Source organism: Phalacrocorax aristotelis, chromosome 3 (assembly GCF_949628215.1).
Source record: "Phalacrocorax aristotelis chromosome 3, bGulAri2.1, whole genome shotgun sequence".
In the NCBI taxonomy this organism is placed as follows: Eukaryota; Metazoa; Chordata; class Aves; order Suliformes; family Phalacrocoracidae; genus Phalacrocorax; species Phalacrocorax aristotelis.
In genome coordinates, this window is record NC_134278.1 from 109334459 (window position 1) to 109347432 (window position 12974).

Genomic DNA, 12974 nt, shown 5'->3' on the forward strand with positions numbered 1-12974 from the left:
GATGCTGAAACTGTTACGACAAATACGGTGGTGGTTTTTTTTAAAGGATAATATATTTGAAAAGCTTAAGACCAGTCAGAGGCCACTCCTTTTTTTCAGCATCCAGCTTTTCCAATCATCTTTTCTCAAGACCACAAAACATAGTAGTAAGAGAAAGTTGAACTTATTTGAATCAGCATAGGTTATAAATTTATGGAACTTAAGACCAGAAAATACTGCTTGATAAAGCAATCTGAATGCCTGCATATGACAAGCTATCCAGTTTCCTCTGGGCTCTCTTATGTTGTACTCCCTTCACTGTATCGGAGTGGCACACTGTGTTTGGCTAAAGTATGTCTTGCAGACAGCCCTCCAGCTGAGGGGCAGTTGAGTTATTTATTTAGGCACAATGTACATATATAGAAGACGACAGCCACAAAGAGAGTTTTAGACAGTCACAGAGACAAGGGTAACTAGCCATTGACTACAATCTAAAAACTAAAACCCTGCCTCTGGAATTATGCATACCCATTCTGGACACAAAATCATCAGCTTTCCCTGAAATAGTTAAACAGCTATACCATGACATTTTTTCAGATCTTCTAGTTTTAGTTAGGACGTCCTAACTATTCTGCCTTAGCTATGCTGCCAAACCCACCTCTGTGGGTGGAAGACATACTGGCACAGGGGTAATTTTGTCATATGATTAATTAGACAGTTTGACCATACTGAAGGAGCACCTTTTGTGACCATTGCAGTGACTGCCAATAACAGTATGTGTTATACATACACTCAAAGCCCTTTGTAGTGTAGGTTACAAGTTCAGTTGAGTTTTAAAGATGATGATTGAGAGCCAGAATGAAATGGCAAGGTCTTTCTTCTAAACATGTAGTCACTTAATTCCTTCTTTCTTTCTTTATGGTAAGAAAAATACATCTCAACATTGAAGAACTATTTCTTTTCATGTCCAGCTGTTCAGTCAGGTACAGCTTTCCCAAGCTTCCAAATGTACCGCTAGATTTAAGTTTCTGCTGCACCCAATGCCCCAAAACATTGGAAATCTGGGAAAGAAAAAGTTTGGCTATTCTCAACGGGAGGACTTCTATGGCGGGGGGGAATAATCTTCTTTTCAGGTTCTCTTTCAAACAGTGTGCTAGATCACCCTAAAAGGAGGAGAAAATTAAAGTTTAGCCTAGAAATGGTCTATAATAATGAGAAGTGTCTCAGAATTTCCTTCATGGATTGTCTTTTATTTCATTGAGCGAATCTCGCATACTTATTTCAGATCTTAGTGACTGAAATACATCAGGTAGGAAAGCAGTAGCATGCATGCTTACTTGTTTATACACTCTTTCATGAACTGAAGTACACTGAGCAATCTGGGGGAGAGAAAGGGTCTTTGTAGTCCTCAAAAAGGGATTCACAATATTGTAAAATCATGCTAGTAATATGACTTGTAGTGACAGAAACATGTAGAAGCAGTACTACAGTCTGTAATTTTTTAAAAATACTTTGAAATAATCAACCCCAAATCAGGAGATGGATTCACATTGATGCTATGGTCATCACTACTTCTAAGGAGTTTTTTGTAATGGTATTTGTGAAATTATATACCTGGAGCTCTTAAGGCTGGAAAGGACCACATAGTATCTCATGTTCCCTTCCCTTTAGTGCAACCATATAATTTCACCCAGCTGTGTCTCCATTGTTTGCTAAAGCATACCATCCACTCTCAGTTTGAATACTTCAAGAAATGGTAACCTCACTGTTCCTTTTAGTAATTTGTTCCAGTGGCTGATAACCTCATTGTTAGCAACTGAGTATAACACTAATCTAGGTGGCAACCAAAAAATACTGTGAATAGCTCTACCTTTTTAAGCAATGGTATTCGATAAAATTAATAACCTTCTGGACAGGTCTGTTCATCATAAAAGCAACAGGGCTTTAAGAATTTTTTTTAAGCAACCACTACTTTTGTGAACTTTTCACATTTGTTTCTCATCATTTGGGTTTCTAGAAGCTTATAAAATTTGGAGGCAAACCCACATTCTGGTTTCCATCTCCATAGGCCACAATGCTTTCAAACAATAACTGACACTTTCTTCTGTAGTTTTCCGTAATTTCCATGGAGCCTTTTTTCATGATAGAATGGAAGCCTTCTTCTCACAATGAAATTATTCCCATATGGACTCATTGCTGAAAACTCATGAGAACTCCTGCACATGCACAAAAACGTAATAAGAAATATGAATACTCTTTGGTATGCCACAGAACACATTTCCAGATAGAGCAATAGTTTACATTTTTGCAAACCTTTCCATCTTCAAAGCACTGGACATGCATTCCTCATCAGAAAAGGTTAGTGAAATTAAGTGTCCTAAACATTATTTTACTAGGGTTCTGGCTCACCATTACTGTCAGATTTAGCTGCCGCAGTTCAAGGGGTGATAAAACTATTATGTAGGACAGACAGATTTAGCCTCTGTAGTGCACCCAACTTTGAAAAGTACATCGCCGGCAGAACTCTTGGAAATCTCAACTCCCTGGAACAGGGTTAGGATATGGAAAGAGTGTGTGGCACAAAGGCTGACTGCTACCATATATTAAGACCAGTTGGTCTTAATGGGTGGGCTACTACCCTCTTATCTCCCCTCCCTCTGTAAATCTGTACTTACTTTGAAGCTTTACCCTTACAAGTTCTGAGTCCTTTATTAGAAGCTGAGGCTCAGCAGCACAGAGGATTAGCCTTTATTGTCTCACTCATGACCAGGCCCATCTGAAGGCCCTTTTTTCTGTAAAAGTGCTCACATTGGTAGCAGAAGTCCTGTGGAGGATAATTCTCAGAATACGTCAATACATGGCGACAGACAGTGCAGAGGTTCCTGAGCAAACCTGACAGCTGAGATAGTCCCACAGCATATTGCAGCACTACACAGAGAAGTTATTAAGGTCTCAAAAGCAGCTCAACCATGTTTTTATGGCCCTGCACCCAACCAAGTCAGCTCTAGCTCTAGTTCAGAGTCACCTTGATACAGCTCTACCAGTTCAGTGCCCACCTCACCATGACTGCAGCACCTCCACAAAAGTGACACATGGCCGGGAACTGCCCACTGCAGTGGATTGTTACAGCAGTCAGCACTTCAGAAATGAATGCACAATAATACTGAAAAGAAAGCAAGACAGTAGTTTAAGGTTTTATGTTTATCATCTGTTACACTGACAGAAAGGGAAGACTAACTTTGACTGAATTGATCAAACTAAGCAATTCAAGCATCTTCTATCTAATTTTAGGCCAAAGAAAATTGCAGCAATGCAGAAGCAGCTGATAAATCAAAAGCAGAAAAATAGGAATTAAAGCTCAGTTCAGGCCTTTCATCTTTATTAGCCTTCTTTATGTGCATATGGTAGGTGTTCAACACTTTCCAAGTCTGTATGATATTCCCTTGTGCTTCAGGAGCTGTAGGGCTGTAGTTGTCTATAAAAAGGCAACATAACAGTTTCCTGTGACCGAGAGTTGAATGTGTTATTTGTTACCAGCTGGTTCATGGATAGATTGAGCCCAAGTCTTGGCTTTAAGTGATCAGACTTACTTTAAACCGCTCGCGCACAGGGTGAATTCATGTATAGAGAGAATTCTGGCACAATATTTTATTTCTGACTTATAGCATATGACTCTTTTTTTTTTTTTCCTAAGCCAATATTAAGACCAGAACCTATAATATGCCAAATGCAGCCTACATTTTTTGGAAAGCTGATACCAAACATAACAGTAAATGAACCCTTCTGAAAGGTTAAAGTTGCTTTCATATAAAACATTTTCTACAAGGAAATGGAAGTGGAATGTTGAATTAAGCATTTAACTTGAAAGAACTGTGCACAGACTCCAATGGTTGCATTACCCTTTAAAATAAAAAAAAAAGCAAAAGGTTTTTATGAACATACCTAGCTCTAGTTTCATAAAAACAGTATTATGGTGACAAGGTAAAATGAATCCCAGTAGTTTGGATGCTTCTTTTAACCTTCCAACAGCTCCCTGCCTGTGCGTTAACTATTCTAGAGTGAGGTTTTGCAGTATGGCTAAATTCATAGAATCATAGAATCATTTAGGTTAGAAAGACCTTTAAGATCATTGAGTCCAACTGTAAACCTAACGCTTCCAAGTCCACCACTAAACCATATCCCTAAGGGCCACATCTGCACATCTTTTAAATGCTTCCAGGCATGGTGGATGGTGACTCAACCACTTCCCTGGGCAGCCTATTCCAATGAATGACTATCCTTTCAGTGAAGAAATTTTTTCTAATATCCAGTCTAAAACTTCCCTGGTACAACTTGAGGCCATTTCCTCTCATCCTAAATGTTCAGCTCCTATCCAGGTCAGAGTTCAGCTCTATACAAAGGGCATAAAGGAAAGTTATTGAGGGTAGGATCTGCAAAGAAGATTCCCTGGCAAGGCTGATTGCAGGAAACTATACAAGACTGCCAAGAGACCATTGAGCACTAGGTAGGAGAGTGCACTCCTGGGGTCTCACCTTCCCTGTGAACACAAACCTGACTCTTCAGCAGCTGTCTGACTTCACTGTTGTACGGATACTCATTACAGAGGGCCAGCAAGCAGTGTCCTTGATTAGGAGTTAAAGCCATTTCTGCTTTAGTCCCATCTCAACTGTGCCACCACAAACAAGTTGCATCACACCCTTAGTTAACCCACCTATAAAATAAGGACAGTGTCATTCAGTTTACTGGATAAAGTATTTAAAGGTACATCCCATGACAGAAACTTTTATTTATAGTACGTCTATTATACATTTTTTCCACCAACTGTTGTAGACAGTTGCTGTGTGCAGAAGCTGCTCATCTAACAGTCCTGCTCCCTCTACTCTTCCTTCCCTGGCAAATAGGCCTATTCCTTCCCTTCCACTTTCTCTGATTTTCATGTGGCTCCTCAGTGAACTGTATCACTAAATGAAGAGAAAACTATTACTTTTTTTTATTTTGCTGAGTCAGTTTTCTACCAGCTGGCAAGGTGAAACAGCTGAAGGGGTGATACAGAAATCAGAGCTGGTGCAGAAGAAGCAATGGTTGAGAACAGCACTCTAGATTTCTTGGGGGACCTCAAAGCCTTAAAGCGCCTGTTCTAAGTAATGTGATTGCCTCTTACAAATACCCTTACTGTTTGAGACTGCAGACCTGTTGCACTAACTTCTGCAAAAAAAAATAATGAAAGAAAGTAGTTGTACCAAACAGATTTACTACTTACGGAGACAACAAAGATAAATGGCAAACAGATGTACCATAGGGTGGTTGCCCATTCTCAGGAGTAGACACACCTGCATGAAGGCAGAGACCCCTACATCTTTATATTAAGTGATCAAAGAGTGTCTCTTTACTGGATACAATCTTCTGTTTCAAGAAAAAACAAAAAACAAAACAAAACAAAAACCACAACAACAACAAAAACCTGCCACAAAAAAACAATTTTATAGCTTCCTTGACTCTTGATTTTGATTTCTTCATCATTCAGGGAGCAGGGGGAAGCCATTCAAATGAGCTTGGCACATTGAGCTTCTGCTGATTTGCCAGATTCCAGTGTCCTCAAGTGTGACACAGCATTATTATTCAGTGTCCTGTATTTAAAATCAGAAGTGATTTAATCTGGCTCTCTGCCATCCCACTTGGTGACACATTGACACCATGTAAATAATGCATTGCTGTGTGACCACGCTACTTTCATGCCACATACTGAGGGAAAAAGACAACACCTGCTATTATTATTAGCCACATCTTAGATACTTTGGAAATCTGCAAAATGAACATCAAAATTAATTCAAACATGTTATGGTGTCCAGCTCCAAAACTGCTTCATTAGAACTCAAAGGGAATCTGTGCATTCACTGTGATTAAAAACAGAGATTGCCAATTTATATCTCACATCCTTTGAAAGTCACCCTTCTAAGATTGTTGCTAAATAACTGCTAACTGACACAAGAATGTCAACCAGCAAGTTTTTTCTCTGTATAGTGTTGACTGAAAAGGCCACCATTTTAGAAGAAAGTTCAAAGAGCAACAAAACCCCAGTTCTAGACTGCAAAACTCTACCTAATTAATATCAGACACTGCTCCCTGCAAACATTAGCCAGTCTACTTCTACTCTTCTGATCATATCAAAATGTAAACCTACTAATGCCATCAGGGCATACTCATTAAACCAAAGTGGAATTGTGGTTTTCACCAGGAGCCATTGTAAAGAAAAGATAGCACATCTGACACGTCACTTCTTACGTGACCGTCTTTTATCATCTAAATATCATAGAACCTCAGTCATATTGACAGCAGACAGAAATATATACTGCTTTTCACAAGGCATTCGAGAAGGTTGAAAATTATCTATATCACTGGTGCCCAAGCATCACTACCTACAACACTCCTTTCCAATCTTGTGACTGCCAAGCAGAGAAAGTGTTACCAAGCAGAGAAAGTGTTTAACACTGTTACCTTTCCATGATGTACAACAGTAGAAAGCTTGCAGAAAACTGGCCTGTCTTCTTCATTTCCCTGAACCATTGCTGTCAGAGCAGAACCATGGGATACATTCTTCCTGTGAAGACAGGCAGGAGTAACTATTAAGTCAGGATAGACAACAAAATACAGCAAAAGATGAAAAATAAAAATGAAGTCTTTGTAATTTAAAAGTTGGGGTGGCTGCAGTGTTGTGGAGAACTCACTTCAGTCCTCACTCTGTGGCCAGCACTAGGGACTTGCACCTATGTTGCTATGCAGGTCCCTACTGACTTCAGATTCCCAAAGCCTGAAATAAAAGAATATCTGGCTCCTAACTACTGAACTGTGCAACTAGATCACAATTTCTCAGGGAAAATCAGATATACGTCTCAAAGTGCCTTACCCAAATAAATTCCTTTAGAAATTTTGGAAACTAACAAACATAAAAAAGAAAGGGAGGGTTGTTTTGGTTTGGGTTTTTTGTTTTGTTTTGTTGGGGTTTTTTTAAGCTCCTATGAGACCATCAGAGCACACAGAAGTTTGGTTTATTTTTGCTCAAGGATGAATACATTGGATAATATTCTGTACTTTTTTCAAAAGGATCAGCATTTTGGGAGTCCCAGACAGAGACCAATTCTTTCTGTTTTCTCCATTAAGAAGACCAGGAATCTTGTGGTCTCTTTTCAGAGGAATGTCTTTGTCCAGAATCTTGCCTCAGAGATTTATTTGCACTGTGTTATTTAGAACAGAAAAGAACACTGGAATGACTTCCTAATTTCTTCAGTAAATCTGTTCTCAATCTACTTTATTTCAAGCATTTTTATAGACAGTTTCTTACGTGATGTTCTACTCTGAAGCTCTGTAGTTACACACACGCTGGTCAAACTTTCTCTTGACCAGAACAGACTTGTTGTAAGCCCAGTAAATTGAAAGGAAAAGTTTGGGGGAAAGAGTAGGTTGGTTGAGAAGATAACTTACTGTTCAAAATGCAACTCCTGTTCTGACAGTTGCTATGAGTAGTGTAGATGCTCCTCACAGAGAAGTGAGAAAGCCTGTCTTGTGGAGGTTTTGTGCAGTTTTTGTTTTGCCTGGGGTTTGGATTTCACAAGGCTAACTAGATTGCCCTTGTCTAGGAAACCCCAGGGGTAAAGCCAGATGGTGTCTGTGTGGAAACTGGGAAGAGTGAAAACTGGGAAAGGCTGAAAACCAGGGAATAAAACCCGCTGAACTAGATGAGCACATAAAATATTAAAAGTTAACAAGAAGTTATGAAGTGGCATGGCAAGGGTAATGAAGCATGCTCACCGCAGTCAAAATCTTGAGTATTTTGAGGGGAATGTCAATGTATTTGGACCTTTTTTCTAAAGTTCATTCAAAGCTGCTTTCAGCAAGGTTTTCTGTCTTTCTCCTCAATGGAAGTCGTGTGATAATTCTGTTAGCTTCAGAAAATTCCTCTAAATTCTTGTTGCCAAATATACATCTGTATATGCAAAAATAAATTAATTATTCCAAACAGGTCCAGTGCTAGACAAGTAACAAGTAAAAACAGCACAACTTGCACATTCTTACTAAAAGCTAGCTCACCAGTCAGCAGCACTGCCTGAATGGTCAACTATAAAAGCTCCTGTTATGCTGTAACCTGGTTTGACTGTTTCCTCTACCAAAATGTAAGTGACTTAAAATGTACAGGTAAATCTCATATTTTGTGCAGCTGGAAGTGTGTCAACATTGAAAGAGCAAAATCTGGGTAAATGTCAGCTACTGACAGCAGTAATGAGTCTCTCTGAGTGGAAGTGGTGCACTCTTCCTGTCATCGTGTTTTCCCTCTCGATGGCAGAAGGGGAAGGAATGAGGAAAATAAAGATTCTGTTACATTCAAGGGCAAGATCTTCTGATGGTGAGGCTTTCTTCCATTTTATCTGATGTCCATATTTACAAGCTTGAGCACATGTGGTTTCACAGAAACTTTCAGAAGGGAAGATAGGCGATGAGCAACACATGCATGACCTGTTTCCTGTGGTGGTTGACAAGGGGGTGCTGCATGTCAGGCCAGGCTGGTAGGGCAGCAGTGAGAGCTGTGGCACACAGTCAGTGATGCTGTTGGAATTCTGGCAAGAAGCTAGGTATGGGGGCACAAGATGCATATATATAAATGACTCCAGTCAGAGTCCAGGGGCAGTTATTTTCCATGTTTATAAATTGTGCTTTTTGCAGACCAGTTTCAAGGGACACACAGATAGAACTTTTTTTATACACATAACAATTACTGTCTCGTCCATACAGCATCTTGAACATTTTCTGTGATAAACAGTGCCAGATTTTTTTTATTTTCTACTATCAACATTTTCATTTTCACATCTAGAAAGCATACACAGAGGTGTAATCTCTGCTTGACTGTTTATAATTCCAGTGTTATACCCTTTCTTATCTGTTCACTTTGGCTAATGTGGCTTGATGACTTCACTCTGTGTTTTCCCTTTTCAATTGTGTACATCAGATGGCAGATATTCATACTTCCCTTCCATCATGTGACATATTTTCATAATGTAGAGTGACAACGAGCATGCAGACTTTTGCAAAGAATTAGCCTTGATCTACTTTACAACATTTCTTAGAAACTAGCACTAATTTTTATAGTATAAATCAGAGAATGGACGGTACTGTGCTTGCAAACAATAATCCTGTGTTACATTTCTGCAGAAAATCAGTACTCACTCAATTAGTCTGAAGATTCATATGTTATTTAAGACTAATCCTATTTCTGAAACAGCCTTTTTAAAACTGCATTATCTGCTTCATCTTTGTGCTAGCCTGCTATCTCTGATATGACTGATGCTTTGGAAGACATGGCCGTGAAAGAAGACTATGCTTACAGCAGTGTACTTGAAAGATAATGAACTGTCATCCATCTTCTCTTTTACAGTATGTGCTGGTATAAAGAATGGGGAAATCAGAGGCTTATTGAGGCTGCATTGAAAACTAGCAAATCGGAGTTTCATTGAAAATTTGTTGAGGGTGCTAGGTTGTAATTTTAAAGGTGTTCAGTGTTCCAGATAAATATGTAACTTAGCTTTCTAAAAAGAGCTTAGGTACCTTAACTCCACTTATTTCAGCTCAAGGTGAGTGCTTTCAAATTCCTTAAAATTGCAATAGGTAACTAACTTGAATGTTAAAAGCCTAGATATCCTTAAAAATCTGAACCCCAATTCTTGATGACCAGTCTTAGCCTGCCAGCTCAATTCAGTCTTGAACACCATACTGTATGAGTGTTACCGACCTACCCACTAGAACCAGGTCATTACCACCAGTCTGAGCCGTAACTCATAAGTAATGAATGAGAAATATCCCTCTTGGCCTGTATTTGAAGTCATGATATACAGGTAAAAAGCAAACCATACCATTATAACCATCCTAACACTCCAGTCTTACCATCCTTCATACTTCTCATTAAGGATGCAAGAAATAAATACCTTCCTGATGGTCTTTCCTCAGACTTGGTATAAGTCATGTGACAATGTCCAGAAAATTGCCATGAAAAGATGTTGTGAAACAATTTTTCTTTTCAAGAGCTACCTTTTTATTCTAAATAGACTTTTTTTTTTTTCCCAAGAAAAGGTAAAAATATTCTAAGTTAGGATCAATGTGCCTGAAACTACAGCAAAGCCTACACACTCCAGTTACAATAAATAACATTTTTTTAAAAGTTACTAGTAATAATTTTTTTAAAAGACAGAAGTATTTGTGCTTTTAAGATTATATCAATGAAAGATCTAGCAAGCCAAAGTGCTTTCCTTTTCCATTACAACTAAATCATACACTATTTGGGGTAGAAATTTGTCAGGGAACTCTGTTGGATTATCCTTACATTGTAGCTGGACTGATTTCTTTATCCTTTTTTGATAGATGGATGACTAACCGAGCCCTGAATATCTTCAGTGGTGCTGGTTGGCAGCTGGTTTCCTTAGCCATGAGTCCTTTTGTTTATAAACTTTTCACTGATATACAATCGTTATTTTCCCCTCACAGTGCTTAGGGACATTTTTCTTTCTTTCTTTCTTGTTAGCTAATAAGAATAATCAAATATCATCTCTTTTTTATCTCCTTTCTATTGTGGACCATAAGAGACCACTTTAAACTTCCAGGAATTAATATGATTAAGTCTCTCAACATCATACCATGGGTCTTATTTTGCAAGTCGACCATCACTTTCCTTACACAGTTCAAGTTTTAGCCAACTTTTTTTAAAACAAAATACCTAATACCAGTTATAGTACTTCAGCACATGACCATAAATTACCATAAACAAGACTAAAGTTTTCCCTTCTTATTATGTATATTTCCATGAATTATGTTGTATAAATGGTTACACTAGCTGATTACATGGACCTTTCATCAGGCTAGAAAAGGTAAGATTTTGTAGAGCTGAAAAACATCAGTGCTGCAAGAAGAACAACTGTTGAGACAACAGTTGGAGAAACTAATTCTAATCAGCAAAGAAATGAAGTAGTAGATCAGTATCAGCATTGATTCCATGGAACTGGGAGGACAGTGCCTCTATAACCACTACGAGAGAGCTAAGCAGGGTCAGGGAAGAAGACATTTATTTTAGAGGGAGTAAAGACAATGTGAGAAAAGGAGCAGTGGGCTGCAAATTAGCACCTTGAAAAGCTGCTGAAAAGGAGACATTTTGAGGAGCCAAAGAAGGTCCTAAAACTGGCTAGAGTTTTGGGGAGATATTTGTACATTGGGAAACTACAGAAGATTATGTTAGCCATGTACCACCAAGCTGCGTCACTCAACAACAGTTCATGCTGAGGACCCTGGGAGGAAGGAGACTGAACTGCCTCCTGAATGCATAGAAAAGTAAAGTAAGCTAAGTCCTATTTCTATTCCAAACAATTCCTACTTGCTAGCATTCCTTAGTATGTGCAGAGTTTTGTGCATTCCCTCCCAAGCTGTCTAGGCACAGTCCTTGCCACAGTACAGTACATCTTTTCTGGATAAATTCCAGAAGTTATTTGGTGGACCCTGCCCTGGGCTGGATTTTCACAGAATCGACATTAAATCAAAAGTAATAAGTATCTGATAGCTTCTGGCAATTCCACTAAACACCTATCTGTCCTAAGAGTCTTTGAACAACTAGTCAGTTTTTCAAGTGCCCCAACTCATCACTGCAGCTTCATGGGTCAGACAACAGGATGTGTGAACACACAGAGAAAGAAGGATCATGATGGTATGGCTCTGAGAGCCTTTTCTATTGACAGGATGAGCACTTGGTTCAGACCATGTTTGCTCAAGCTTCCGGACACATCTCAGTCTCATCAAAAGTGTTCATATGAATCATGGGAGCTATACCAGAGCATCTCCCATGCAGTCATTAATTTAATTTGCCAAGGCATTCTTACACTACTAACCTGGCATGCATCTTTCTAGTTACCATGTAATCATTTACATTTTGTCAGTAGTTACACTGTACCAAATGTGCCAAGATCTTTCAAATATTTTTGACCATTTCTCTAGTTCAGTTCCAAACATGAAAAGTAACTCAGACAGTTCCAATTATAAAAGAACTGCTTCATCTGGGCATTCATCACTTGAAGTGACAATTAAATAAGTTGTTTTAGAGTAGGAGTATTATGGCCACTGAGTAGAAAACTCACAACAGCGTCAGAGCTGACCTTGTTTGCCACGTAGCTTTTAGCCACTATACCATTTCCTCTGAGCTGTGAACCCTTTAACCCCTACATGTGCATCCATATCAACATGTTCAAGGAATGCATATTTCTGCATCTCTATCATCAAGCTGAGGATTACTAAGTTCTTCTTTTCACTATAGGACTATTGCTTTTAGGACAGGGGAAATGTGGTTCCTTTTTTAAATAAGTCTGAGTAATCCTATAAAGCCACAAAGACCAAACTCTGCATACACATTTATTCCAACACCTTACACCTTTTCAGCTTCTGAAGTTCTGATGTCCAAAATAACCTTATTAAAGTCACAGAGCTTTTAAGTAACCAAGTCCATCAAGGGAATTGTTCTTCTTACACTGAGAACAAAATTCCCCAAATCAGAATACTGAAAGTTTTCTTGAGACTATAAAAATTTGTTGTGCCTCCATCTGTCTGCTCAATAATTTGCTCCTAAGCATTACTACTGTATACAAACCGTTTAGCAGCATTACTTCCAGGTTGAAGGGCCAAAGCAAGCTTGCTGGAGTTCAATGAAAACAGAAACTGAACACAGTGACCTTGAGGAAGCAACCAAGGACTATCTGCATAGCTGTGGCCAGCCCTCTGGCCATACAAACTACCCACCTGAGCCTTCCAAAGCAACAAGGTACCTACTATACAGCTTAGGAAGCCAATAGATGAATTGGAGATGCAGGATCAATTAGCAGGAGGAGATAATCGGCTTACCACTGGTCCATAGACAGATATGTAGATGCTGAACCTGTCAGGTCCTGGGACAACCTGGCAGTATCAATTCAGCCGCA